General features: G+C 36.8%; 1 long non-coding RNA gene across 1 annotated transcript in view; it reads left to right on the forward strand.

Moving 5' to 3' along the window:
* The first annotated feature begins 10,177 nt into the window (after nt 1–10,177).
* The window catches only part of LOC118978936 (uncharacterized), a 54,029-nt gene continuing 52,036 nt past the window's right edge, over nt 10,178–12,170 (forward strand). Inside the window, exons 1-2 of the long non-coding RNA XR_005064811.1 lie at nt 10,178–10,555; nt 11,874–11,950. This is a non-coding gene — a long non-coding RNA (uncharacterized LOC118978936). The remainder of the gene's footprint in view (nt 10,556–11,873; nt 11,951–12,170) is intronic.

Here is a 12,170-nt window from a genome sequence, read left to right on the forward strand (position 1 = left end):
TTCATCCCAAATCCAATCTGTTATATCACCAATAGCTTCTATTACAACAGTTTTGTTTTAAAACATTTCCATTGTTCAAAAGAGCCCCTTAATCACATTAGCAGGCTATTCTTTCTTCCAACTCCCCTCCCCTAGCTGAAGCAACCAGGATTTGCTTTACATCTCTGTAGCACCACGTTTCTGGACATTTCTTATAAATGGAATCATACAATAAGCAGAATAGCTTCAAGTAACTTTGGACCTCTTTACATAAACTATAAAATCTTTATAACAATACACTTTAATTTTTCTCTCTCAACTGTTTAGCTATTATTAGCATAAATTTTATTGCTACATCTGTTATAAATTCCAAAACACATTTGTATCTTTTAGCTTTTTAGAATAAACAGTCTGTTAAAGATATTTTAGGTAGAAAAGGCTTTATAGCCAAATATTTGAATAATTATTATAATTCAAGATAAAAAATATGCAACTCAGTTTAAAAAATGAAACAAACACTTAAGCACATATATAACACAGGCATGACACAAAGCACTTTACCAAAGAAGGTGACACATATGGTCATTGAGCACATAAAAAGATGCTGAGAGCCATTAACAGGGAAATTTAAATTAGAGCAAAAAATGAGCCACAACTATACACTTAGGCTAAAATCTTTTTAAAGTGACAAATCTAAGTGTTGGCAAAGATGTGGAAAAACTTGAACTCTCATGCCTAACTAATGGAAGCATCTTAAAAAGTAATACATATATTTACCATTCTTCCTAAAATTTCTATCTAAATGTTTATACCCTCTGTGAAAATGAATGTACACACACACACACACACACACACACACCTGTACAGAAATATTTATAGAAAAATTTTAAGTAAAGACCAACAACTACAAATTACCTAAATAAATATCGATAGGTGAATGGATAACAGATTGTGGCATATGACTATGATGGAATGCATCTCATGAATATAAAAAATAAATTATTGATACATATAACAATAGGGATCAATTTTTAAAATATTATTATGAGCTAAAGATATATTCTAAAATTCATCATGAGGTAAAGATTTCTACAAAAATAAAGATGTACTGTGTGAATCAATTTAAAAGATGTTCTAGTACTCATAAAACAAATCTAAAGTGATATAAATCAGATTGATTGTTGCCTGAGGTGATGAATATGTTCTACATTTTGGTCATATGGTAGTTATATGGGTACATATTTTGTCATAACTCATTAAACTGTACAATTTCAAGTGAATGCATTTTATGCTATGTACAATATATTTCAATAATATTGATTTGTAAGTGTTTGCCATCCTTAATTACTTTGTATGACCCACTAATATCCAGCAGGCACTAATTAGATTTCCTGTCTTTAATGACAGTTCATATTTATGCCTATTTCACTTTTCCCTTAATATGTAAATATTCTGAGTCTAAAATTTAATCTTTTATATAGGAATCTAGGGTTAGTTTCCTTTTCAGCTTAATTTAAATGCTCTGAATGAGTAGTACAAGGGCAACTCCTGGTGATGGAATGTGTCTGTATCTTGACTGTGCTGGTAGATCCGTGAATGTGATGAAATTGGACATGAGTAAATACACCCTCTGCACCTACCCTGCACACAAATGAATTCATGTAACACAGATGAACTCTAATATGATCAGTGGATTTTTATCAATGTTGATATCCCGGTTCTGATTTTATACTATAATTTTACAATTACGGCCTTTGGGAGGATATGGGAGGCAGGTGCAAAGGATCGTTTTCTTTCACTTCTTACAACTGCATGTGCATCTACAATTACATCGAAATGAGAAGTTTAATTAAGAAAAACCTAAATGTGTTCTAAGAAAAATAGTTTTGTTCACTAAAAAGATCGTACATTCACTGCTCCTACTGACTACATTTCTTACACTATACCTGGATTTTTCTGAGTCAAAAAGTCAGAGACTTCCAAAGACAAAGTTTCTTTAACAAAATTTTGACCTCTTGACTTCCTGAGATTCAGAAAACTGAATCTCATTCAGTTTTCTCTGAAACCATGTATTTATTCTCATGTCTTTTTTCCTGTTCATTACAGCACACTAAACATTCATTGTGCTTGAACTCCCAATCTAGGACTCTAGATTCCTAGCAATAATCTGGGCTGAATACGGAGAGCATGTCTAACGGAAGGGTAGAGATACGCCGCCCAGGTCAGGTCTGTCCTCTGCTGTCCATGGTTCACAACAAGAAAAAAATTAAACAGCTGGATCCTAGGAGGCCAGTGATTCATTCTCCCCAGGCCCTGAGTTCATTATGCCATTCTCAGAAGAGCCCTACTGAGCCTAATTTTCATGGGAGCAGAATCATTATACAGACAAATATCAGAGACTTTGGGTGTAATTTTTCTTTCTCATTAATTCATTTTGCAAGAGTGCTAAGGACACAAAGGTTGGCTTCAAATAACTGTGATCTTTGTCTTATTTTTATTATTTTTTAAGATTTTATTTATTTATCTTTAGAGGGGAAGGGAAGGAGAGAAATATCAATGTATGGTTGCCTCTCGTGAGGCCCCTGCGGGAAACTGGCCTGCAACCCAGGCATATGCCCTGACTGGGAATCGAACCACGATCGTCTGGTTCGCAGGCCCGCGCTCATTCCACTGAGCTACACCAGCCAGGGCATCTTTGTCTTGTTTTTAGATGTGTTTTGCTCTCCCAAATATAAGCACACGCCTGATTTATCTACCAAGAGAAGGAGATTAAATAAATGCTACTTAGATTTTTTCTTCTTCTTCTTTAGATAGGATTTGTTTTTCTTTTTGAAACAGATGTTTCGGACGAGAAAATTTGCTGGGAGACTTTGAATCCTTGACACTGAAAAAAGAGTTAATAAACTTACCAAGTCTATAGAAGAAGATTCAAGCTTTCATTTTCTTAAGCAGATGAATCACTTTTGAGCAAAAATGAAAGATTTGAGGAAAGGTATTCGTTTGCCATGTTTCCAGCTAGAAATCAGTAGTCACTTAGAGAGCCCCATCAAGTCCATGGCCAAAAGCCCTCCAAATTATTACTATAGGGAGTTGCCTTTCAGCTCTTCACTCCCTTTCTCCACAACTACAGCCATACTTTGTATCCTGTTCCCGTGTGCTGCTGCTTATTTCTATAAAGCAAACCAAAGTTCTGTGGTGTTCATGACTTCTACCAGGAGTGGGGTGGCCTTGTACTTGGTCTTTGGTCACTTAGTGTCATACTGCACCTACGGAATCCCCCTTTAAACAAATGGACCCCATCTTCACTTATACTTCTTGGTCCACATGGATTAAATTGTTACAAATTACCTAAAATGATATGTTTCATATTCCTTTACTTCATCCTAAATGCATCTTTTGTGAAATAGATGCTAATTAGCTCTGCCTGCACTTTAGTAAATGTCCATAGATCTGATTGCCTCTAAAAAATCTTTTGGTCTTTCCCTGTTAGTTATATTTGCATGATTTTCTATTCTCTTAAGATAGTAAATTTCTAAGTTTGAACAGTGATTATAGTAGAAGTTACACTATGCTGTTTTTAGGAGTTAATTAACCCCCTGGAAATCAAGGACTCTGATTTTTAATTTTCTTTCTTTGACTAACTTGCCAAAATTCTAAGATGATCACAAATTCAGGTACATCAAACCCTTCCTTTATTAAAGTAGGATTTAACAATGTAGTAAGGATTTGATGAAATGGAACTAATGGATTTTAATATTTTGTAATAATAAAATAACACATGGGGATATTTGGAAATAGGTCTAACCTACTACTGAACTAAATTTCTAAATTCTGTAGTGAAATCTGAACACAGTCTTTGCGTTTATCCTGTTTTTGGATCCTGCAGCTTTGACGAATTGTATTTATTCATGAATAGGTTAAAAACAAGTAAAATTAAAACTACTTTCCCGTTATTCATATTGAAAACTCTTCTGAAAACTAAACAGGAAATGAGCCCTAAAATGAACAGTCAGCTTAAGCCCAGCAGGAGAGTTCCTCAGAGGGGACAGATTTGGAAACGAACATTTTTCCATTTGCTGTATCTCTACAAAGGTGTAAATTTCTAGGATGTTGCATGAACTGCTTAAATGGAAAAACCTGCAGAGCAAAGAAAATTCTACTCTCCTGGCCATCTGAAATGCCTATTCTTCTGTGCACCAGAGTCTCTTACATCTTATCAGGGCACTCTATCTGTCAAGAATACACATCTCATTAAAGTACTTACTGTAGGCCCTAAGTAGACCGCTGCTCCATCAGGTTTTTATAAGAAAATTGGTAATTTCTAATATTATCCAGGTTGAGAAAAGCATAAGCTCCCGGAGTTGTGGGCTCCCGTGGATGGAGGGTCAGTGTTGATTCCAAGGGAACATTGAACAATGCACATCCTTTCAGTTCCAAAGCCTGCACTTTGATTTTTTGCCCTAAACTCAAAGAATACACTAGTGTCCTGGCTGTGAGCTACTGGCCATTTTTCTGTTAGACATTTAGAGGTTTATTGTTACTAATAACAATTACAATAGTTAGTACCATGTGCAATTTGTTCAACATACACTACATGCCAGATACCTGACTCTCTGACACTATACGAGAGTATGTATTGTCAGATGTCTGGTGTCACAACCACCATGTGAGGAATTTTTATCCTCATCTTACATTTGAAAACGTTGAAGCCTCGAGAACAGGAGTAACTTGCATAAGGTGGACCTACATAAACACGCTGCTTCCTCTGAATCCAAAGTCCATCATGCTAGCCTCCTTTTTCATTCCCGTCACTCTTCATCAGTAGATGCTGCTGTCCTGCATTAGTCGTGCCTAAGTGTTGGCCTGGGGATGTGATACTCTGAGAGGTAGGATGGCTCCAATTTTCCTGACATGGGTCTAAAATTCCACATAAGAGCATTGCATAAATCATATCATTAGAAATCTCTTTGAAAAATCAAATACTAGGTATTCCCAGGTGAGTGAGAATAAATTTCAGCTTTCCTTTCTCCAACAATGGGATTACCAATGGCTATGAAATGAGAGGATATAATCTAAGGCATGTACATGAGTAGGTAAGCTTTGTATCCCAGTTCCTTTTCCAGATCCCATGGTTCTCCCCTCCTCTGTTCTTCTTCCTCGTCTCTAATTATGTTCCCAGAGTTTCTTTTTCCCACTACCATATCCCTCTTGCTCACTCACCACAAGTCCTTCCTACCTCCTTCCCCCTCCTTCTTTCCGTTCTTCCCACCTCTAAATCATGAATTGTTTTTCAAAGTCAGCAGTTTACACAGTGTGCCTACTTATGCTTGAATATTCAACTTTGTTTTATTTTAAGTAGAAATGTGAAGACAACACTTTCATGGCCCTTCAGGGATAGAATTAAGTTATAAAGACTGACCAGAGGAGGTGTTTGTTTGGTTAGAGTGGCCTTCTTGGAAGCCCTTAAATCACACTTCTTTCTCTGTAAAGTCAGACCTGAGAAAAACAAACAATGACAAATTTGAGACTTGAAGTGATTGCTGAGGCTAACCGTGGGTGGGGGAGGTACAAACTGGCATTGTGAGAAGCATGAATGATGATCTTAGAGCTCACCATTACAAATCTCAGATTTCAAATTTTAAAATATTTGCCAATATAATAAGTTATAATTTTTGGCCAGGATTAACCCCCCTTTTTTTTCCTGTAAAGGTCAGAGAGTAAATATTTTAGGTTGTGAGGTCATAAAGTCTTTATCAGGAGTTCTAAACTCTGCTATTATAATGAGAAATGAGCTACAAATAATGTGTAAATACATGAGTCCATAAATACTCTGTTCCCATAAAATAGTATTTACAGAACTGGGTAGGTGGCCAGATTTGGCCTGCAGGGTACAATCTTCTAACCTCTGTTCTAGGCTGCTTATCTTTCACTGCCTTTATCTAACTAATCAGCAGACTTTCAGTGATATACCTCTAAACAGGTGTACTCATCATCTTCTCTCTTAAACACGTATGTGACATTCATTGAGTTAATCAATGCTTATGAGTTATTAGTAACTTCCACCTACCTGCAAGTTGTACTGTTATCTTTCCTATGAAGCTTAAAAAGGTGAAGTAACCTGACCCACACACTGCGGCTATCCAGTATTGGGGATATATCTGATTGGGGAAACCTTGATTTTGGAGGTCTCTCCCCTAATCTTCTAACTGATCTTTTTGCCTAGATTCCCAGCTCCAGGCTATGGGAGTGATTAAATCAAATGTAATCAGTTTCCTCATCTATGATTAATAGTCCTCAGGGAACTGCCCCTGGCTTACCTCTTCAGCTTTTCTCCAGCAAGAACCTATTCCCCTTGACACACACACTCAGACCTTCACACTCACGTGGTTGAACAAGGATCTCATTCACACAAAACTGCACGAAGTGCCACATACACGTAGAACAGTCTCCATGCCACCATCGCTTTGCTTGTGATGTTGCCGAGCTCCCCTGTTGCCCCTCGCTGTTCTGCACAGCCCCTGTGTTTCCTTTTCTGCCTTTTGGTGTGTTTCCAAAGCTTTTTCAAGGAAATTTTTCTGACAGAGTTCAATTGACCATTTAACTCTGTGTTCTGAATGTTTTTCTGCCACGATACATGTAATATATCATCGCATATTTTGTTTTACTGTGTGTTATTTTTCGTTGTCTTTTTATTGTGTTTGCCTTATACAGAAAAGGTACTTTGACTAATAATTATATAACCAAAAAATTTCACACAATTTGTAGAGAGAAATGTAATTCTGAGAGGATAAAAGCAACAATGACAAATGTAAACCATGGTTATTCGAAAATATATATAAGGTTTTTGTAAATATGAAAGTATACTTTGGCAAATGAGGACATAAATAGATACAGTTTTACCATCTTGGTATTTTAGTTTGGTTTTGGTTTGGGGAGGAGGAGGGGAGCTGTAATGTGAGATGCGCACTGTGATCTAAATGATGTGACCATTACAGTCTTGGATCTGTGGTATGAAAATTGCCTATAATGAAAATTTAATCTACATAAAATAATAGCCATATTCTTAATATTGCAGGACAGGTACTTTATACCAAATGAAAACATCATAATAAATAAAAATTTCAAAGTAATGCATTCTAGGATCATCTAAACCATAATTAATAAAATCAACTACTAGAATTGTCTTGAGACAGATTTAAGAAGACAATTTTGGCAAGTAGATTTATATGAATATCTTTGAAAACTTTTTACTGTTTATAATGAGCTACACTAAAGTAATTTGGCATGCAATAGCACAAAGAGGTTTTACATCACTTGGGGCCAGTAGTTCATGTTAATAATATGTTTGTCCTACTATCTTATTACTTTTCACACAACAGGGTATTCTACTTTGCTATAGTGGTCCTGTTTACCTGAGGCCGACTTTTCAATATTCTGATTAAAAAACAAACAAAAAACAAAAGCAAAACTCTAATACTATGAAGGAACCTTGAGCCTCATATGTTAAGTTCATTTGGAAAAGTTCCCACTAGAATGTAACCTTGCTCAAAGGGTTACATGGAAGCAAATAATCATCCTCTGTAAAACTGGTAGAAAGAATATTCTGGCTGCTCATATGGCTAAGGAATAGTCCATAAGGATGAGAGAGTTTGGGGAAAAGAAAGCTTCTGTTTGAATTTACCTGAGAACAGTGTTTACTAATGAACTCTTCCAAGCACATTATGGCCTGAGGGAGTCTTCTCCATGTCTCAGAAGTACAGTCGTTGATCACTAACACACATCACTCATGACAACTCTAAAATAATTTCAGTGTGCAGTCCTGCCTCTTAACAAGGATGCAAGGAAGCCCCAGGAGGCCCCGAGGAGATGTACTTGTGTATTCTAGCTTCTAATTTCACAAAAGCACAGAGGACAGAAATGAAGCTATAGGACCTGCAAGTCCTGATTCCTTAAAACTAGTTGAGTGTATGGCTTGCCCGCCTTTAAATTAGCAAAGGACTTTGTAGTATCCTTAATTTGGATGCTAATGAGAAATGCTGTGTAAAAGATCATCTCTTGAAAATGACAACATGCCTCAAATCACTGTTGCTAATGCTGTGGTTGAGTCCATTGTGGTTTATCAGCTACTAACAGCAATAGAATAAGAAACAATGAGTATATGTGGTTTCAATATATAGGACTTATTCTAAGGACAACATGGAAAAAAATATACTAGGTTTGGTGACAAAGCAAGATCCACGAAAAATCTGAATTGACATAGCGTACTTCTTGATTTCACATAAAAATTTCTGGTTCATATCACAGGGACATTGATATTGATGAAGGCCAATTCATCAAACAAAAAATAACCTCTAAACCCATGATTCTTAAACAGTGCAAAGAACCTCAAAAGGATGCCACAGGATATTTTAAATATTCAATGGAAAACAGATATATCACAGGAACTACCTAGAAATTTAGACTTTTCCTCCATTCATTTTGATGATCACATCTTCGGAAAGATGACAGAAAAAGTTATAGTTATGAAAGCAAGTCCTGTAGCAAATGAGAATTGTGCTGTACAAAGTTTGAGAAGTTATGCAGTCCCAATGCATGCACACATCCCACTACTAAATAATCACCTCTTTAAATTATGCTCCTGGAATCAATTACTGTTATGCCTGAGAACTATGCAAGATGCTAAATGTGTTCTCTGTTCAATTGAAGTGAATATCACTTTACTAATACAGTGACTCAAGCAGGCAACTATACAAATGACATTTACATAGGAGTAGTCAAACACATGCAATCTTTTTCAAGCTTTATTAGCTTTACTATCTGGTTTATAAATTTATTTGGGACATGGAATAACACGGACAATGATTTTGGTTGAATAATCCAGGCAAGAGTAAGAATTATGAAACAACAAATTTTTTTTCTAAATGTACTTTGTGTGATAAATTTGTCTACAGTTTCAGTAAGTATTGGACATTTTTCTTCCTTAGGCTAGAAAAACACAAAATGCATTGCTTCCTATTGAGAAGTTGTTGAATAAAACAGCATGGAATTGCCAATAGTCTCGGGCCCTGTAATAAATTTTAGGGGACAGGGGTGCTCCCGTGAGAGTCACAAGAATAGCTGGTTCCAAGTCATCTCTAAGGATTTGAATCCTTTTTAAAATGGGGGTCGATGGTAAAGGAGGTGTTACAGGTTGGGGAAGAAGGGTCGCCCAGAGTAAAGCTACTTGAGATGTGAGGAGAACCAGGCAAAGATCTGACTTGTGCTTATTTGCATTCTCGGAAGTCACACCTCCCTGTTGTATAATGAAATGCTGAGCACAGTAAATGAGAGTGGATATTTTACCATAAGAGCACAACACGATGCCCTTTAACAGTATCCTCTCTGCTTATCCATTGGGCTCAAAGTCAAAAAAGATTACCTGAGAAGCAGCAATAATGTGATGAGCCAGCACAAGCTCTACCTGTGTGGAACGCTGTGGTCATCAGGTCTACCCTGCTGCCAACAATTAAAAATTAACCTTGGCGTTTTCAAAAAAGAATGTAGTAAGTAATTCCCATGCAGCTTCTCTTCTGCTTGACAATACGTCTAAAGAGCACTCGCTTTCTCAAGTCAAGACGGTTTACACCCAAGGAACCTCTTCTGTGTGCAATGTGCAAGGCAGGCCATTAACACACCTGTCAGAATAGGAGGGAGGAAGGGAAAAAACCTTCCTCTCAGTCAGCTCCTTCATTCAAGACATCCAGGTTCGCAGTGTTGTCCTTTGAACACCCCAATTACATCCTCTTGCCCTTACAAACAAGTAGTGTGAATTTTAATCAGCTGGAATGCAATCAAAGGGGGAAATAAATTTTGTTGTTAAGCCATCTTCACAGAGAAGAGCAACCCACATACCTATAGCTGTAAGTATCTCTGGCTTTCATGAGGGTGGAATGTCCTTGCTATGGACAGAAACAAACAATGTTTTATTTTATTTTTTTTCAACCTCTGTTGACTTTCCTCTACATTCCATTCCCCTCCCATGCCAGAACCTCAGTTCTGAGAATAATTAGCAACACCCACTGGTGATAACAGGGCCACAGCAACCTAACAGCGATATCTTACCGGCACCAGCTGTGCCTCAGTATTTATTTATGAAGATCACAATATTTACACACTATGAACTCACTGAGATGACAGGGGATTGAGCAATGCTCCAGCAGCTAAATTTCATCTCTATTTTTAAATAGAGAGGAAAATACTTCTAGGCTGTGTACTGTTTACTTCTCTGGATAGGAGATTCAGGCTGCTAATTCCAGTTTGGTCCTGCTTCCTGGCAGTTTGCTGTGAAGCCCCTGGAGAGGCTTTGCAGGCGTGCACTGCAGTGGCCGCTGCTCTGAGACCTGCGTGTCTGACGCAGGGGATGCTGAAAGCTGTGCAGATGCATGGGATGACACAGCAAAGAAATCAGGCAGCAGGCTTTCAGGGGCTGGTTCCACTGAGCCCAGATCTGTAACTGAACAACTTCCTCAAAACCCCACTTCACTTAGATTATTATATGTTTTTATTTGCTCTTCTGCAAGGATTTGTTACCGTGGTGGTGAGCAACATGCACTGTAATTTCATCTGCTGAGTGCGTTGCTATGTAAGCCCCAACTCAAGAGTTTTGGGTGTATTTAAGTAATTATAGAATATCAGTTAAAAATGTTACAAGGGTATTTCAGGCAAGAAGGAAATGGTGGCAATAAAGAGTACATGCATTTTTTTCAGCATGCAGAACTTCCGGATGTTTCTGTCTCGAAGTCGCTCAAGGAAAAGTTGGTTTTACTCTTCAAATGTTAATATTATTGGTCAATAAGCAGAAATTGTAAGATGGAAGGCATTTGATTTGTTCTTTCTTCAGAATGAGCCCAAACAAATAGCCTTTTATGCATTTTTATTGTCTTACATTATAAATATATGGAGAGTATATTTGTCATTAAGTTCATCAGGACCTTTAAAATAATTGATTTACTATTGTGAAGTATTTTGAGTATGGGGGCTTAAGGTGGTTATCTAGACTTCAAAAATAATAAATATATTAAATCTTAATAGAAGGAATGTTCTGACATTATAAAAGAAAATACAGCCCTGGCTGGTGTATAGCTCAGTGGATTGAGCATGGGCCTGCAAACCACATGATCGCGGTTCGATTCTCAGTCAGGGCACATGCCTGGGTTGCAGGCCAGTTCCCGGTTCCTGGCAGAGGATGCATGAGAGGCAACCATACATTGATATCTCTCTCCCTCTTTCCTTCCCTTCCCCTCTAAAGATGAATAAATAAAATCTTTAAAAAAAGAAAAAGCCTTTTAAAAAGGAAAATACAATTTTTATGTTTAGCTTTGTCCACAGTAATCATAATAATAAATTGTTTTAATTATTTATAGTAGTCTGTATAATTATTATAATATATATTTGATTATAATTATATATGTTATAAATCTAATTACTTACAATAACATTATAAATAGTATTCAGGACTCTTTTAATGAAGATTTATCAGACAATAATGTTGTATAAGGTCATAAATGATGAAGTTATTCACGAGCACTGGTTATTTTCACACCAGCCTTAGCCTTTTTAAAAATTAAAAAGAAGAAATGCAGCAGATCAGATGACATTTAATGTTCCGTTGCCCATGTCACTTTGCCTGTCTTATTGCCTTGATATGAGAAAAATATCCCAGAATGATCTAATGTGAATAAGAAGTCTAATTTTCTGTACTCTTTTAACTTTTGTTTTAGAACATAACTGCAAAGGAACATAGCTATTTTTAGAGTAAATCTATGAGTGAAGAAAAGTATATGTACAGAAAAGTGACTGGAGCACAATCGTAAGACTGATGAATGTTCTCAACTTGAATACATCTGTGTTTGCAGATCCGAGGAAGGAATGAACTGCGACCCGCACACAGAAGCCCTTCGGGCCTCTTCCCTGCAGTTTCCAGATCCCCAAGGTAACTACTATTCTGCCTATGAAAAGCAGAGTCTTTTGAAGGATAATTTAAACATTCACAAATTAAATAGACCACAACATTAACCTCTGGTTTAACATCGTTCATATTCCAAATGTTAGTGCATAAAAATGATTTAAAATAGCAAGGAAATTTGCTTTGAATTTTTAGAGAAAGACCATACATGCATCCAAATAGCAACTGTTGACAGGGATGGCTGCTG

The sequence above is a fragment of the Sturnira hondurensis genome, unplaced genomic scaffold, assembly GCF_014824575.4.
Source record: "Sturnira hondurensis isolate 20B ecotype Veracruz unplaced genomic scaffold, ASM1482457v3 Scaffold0022201, whole genome shotgun sequence".
NCBI classification, from domain to species: domain Eukaryota; kingdom Metazoa; phylum Chordata; class Mammalia; order Chiroptera; family Phyllostomidae; genus Sturnira; species Sturnira hondurensis.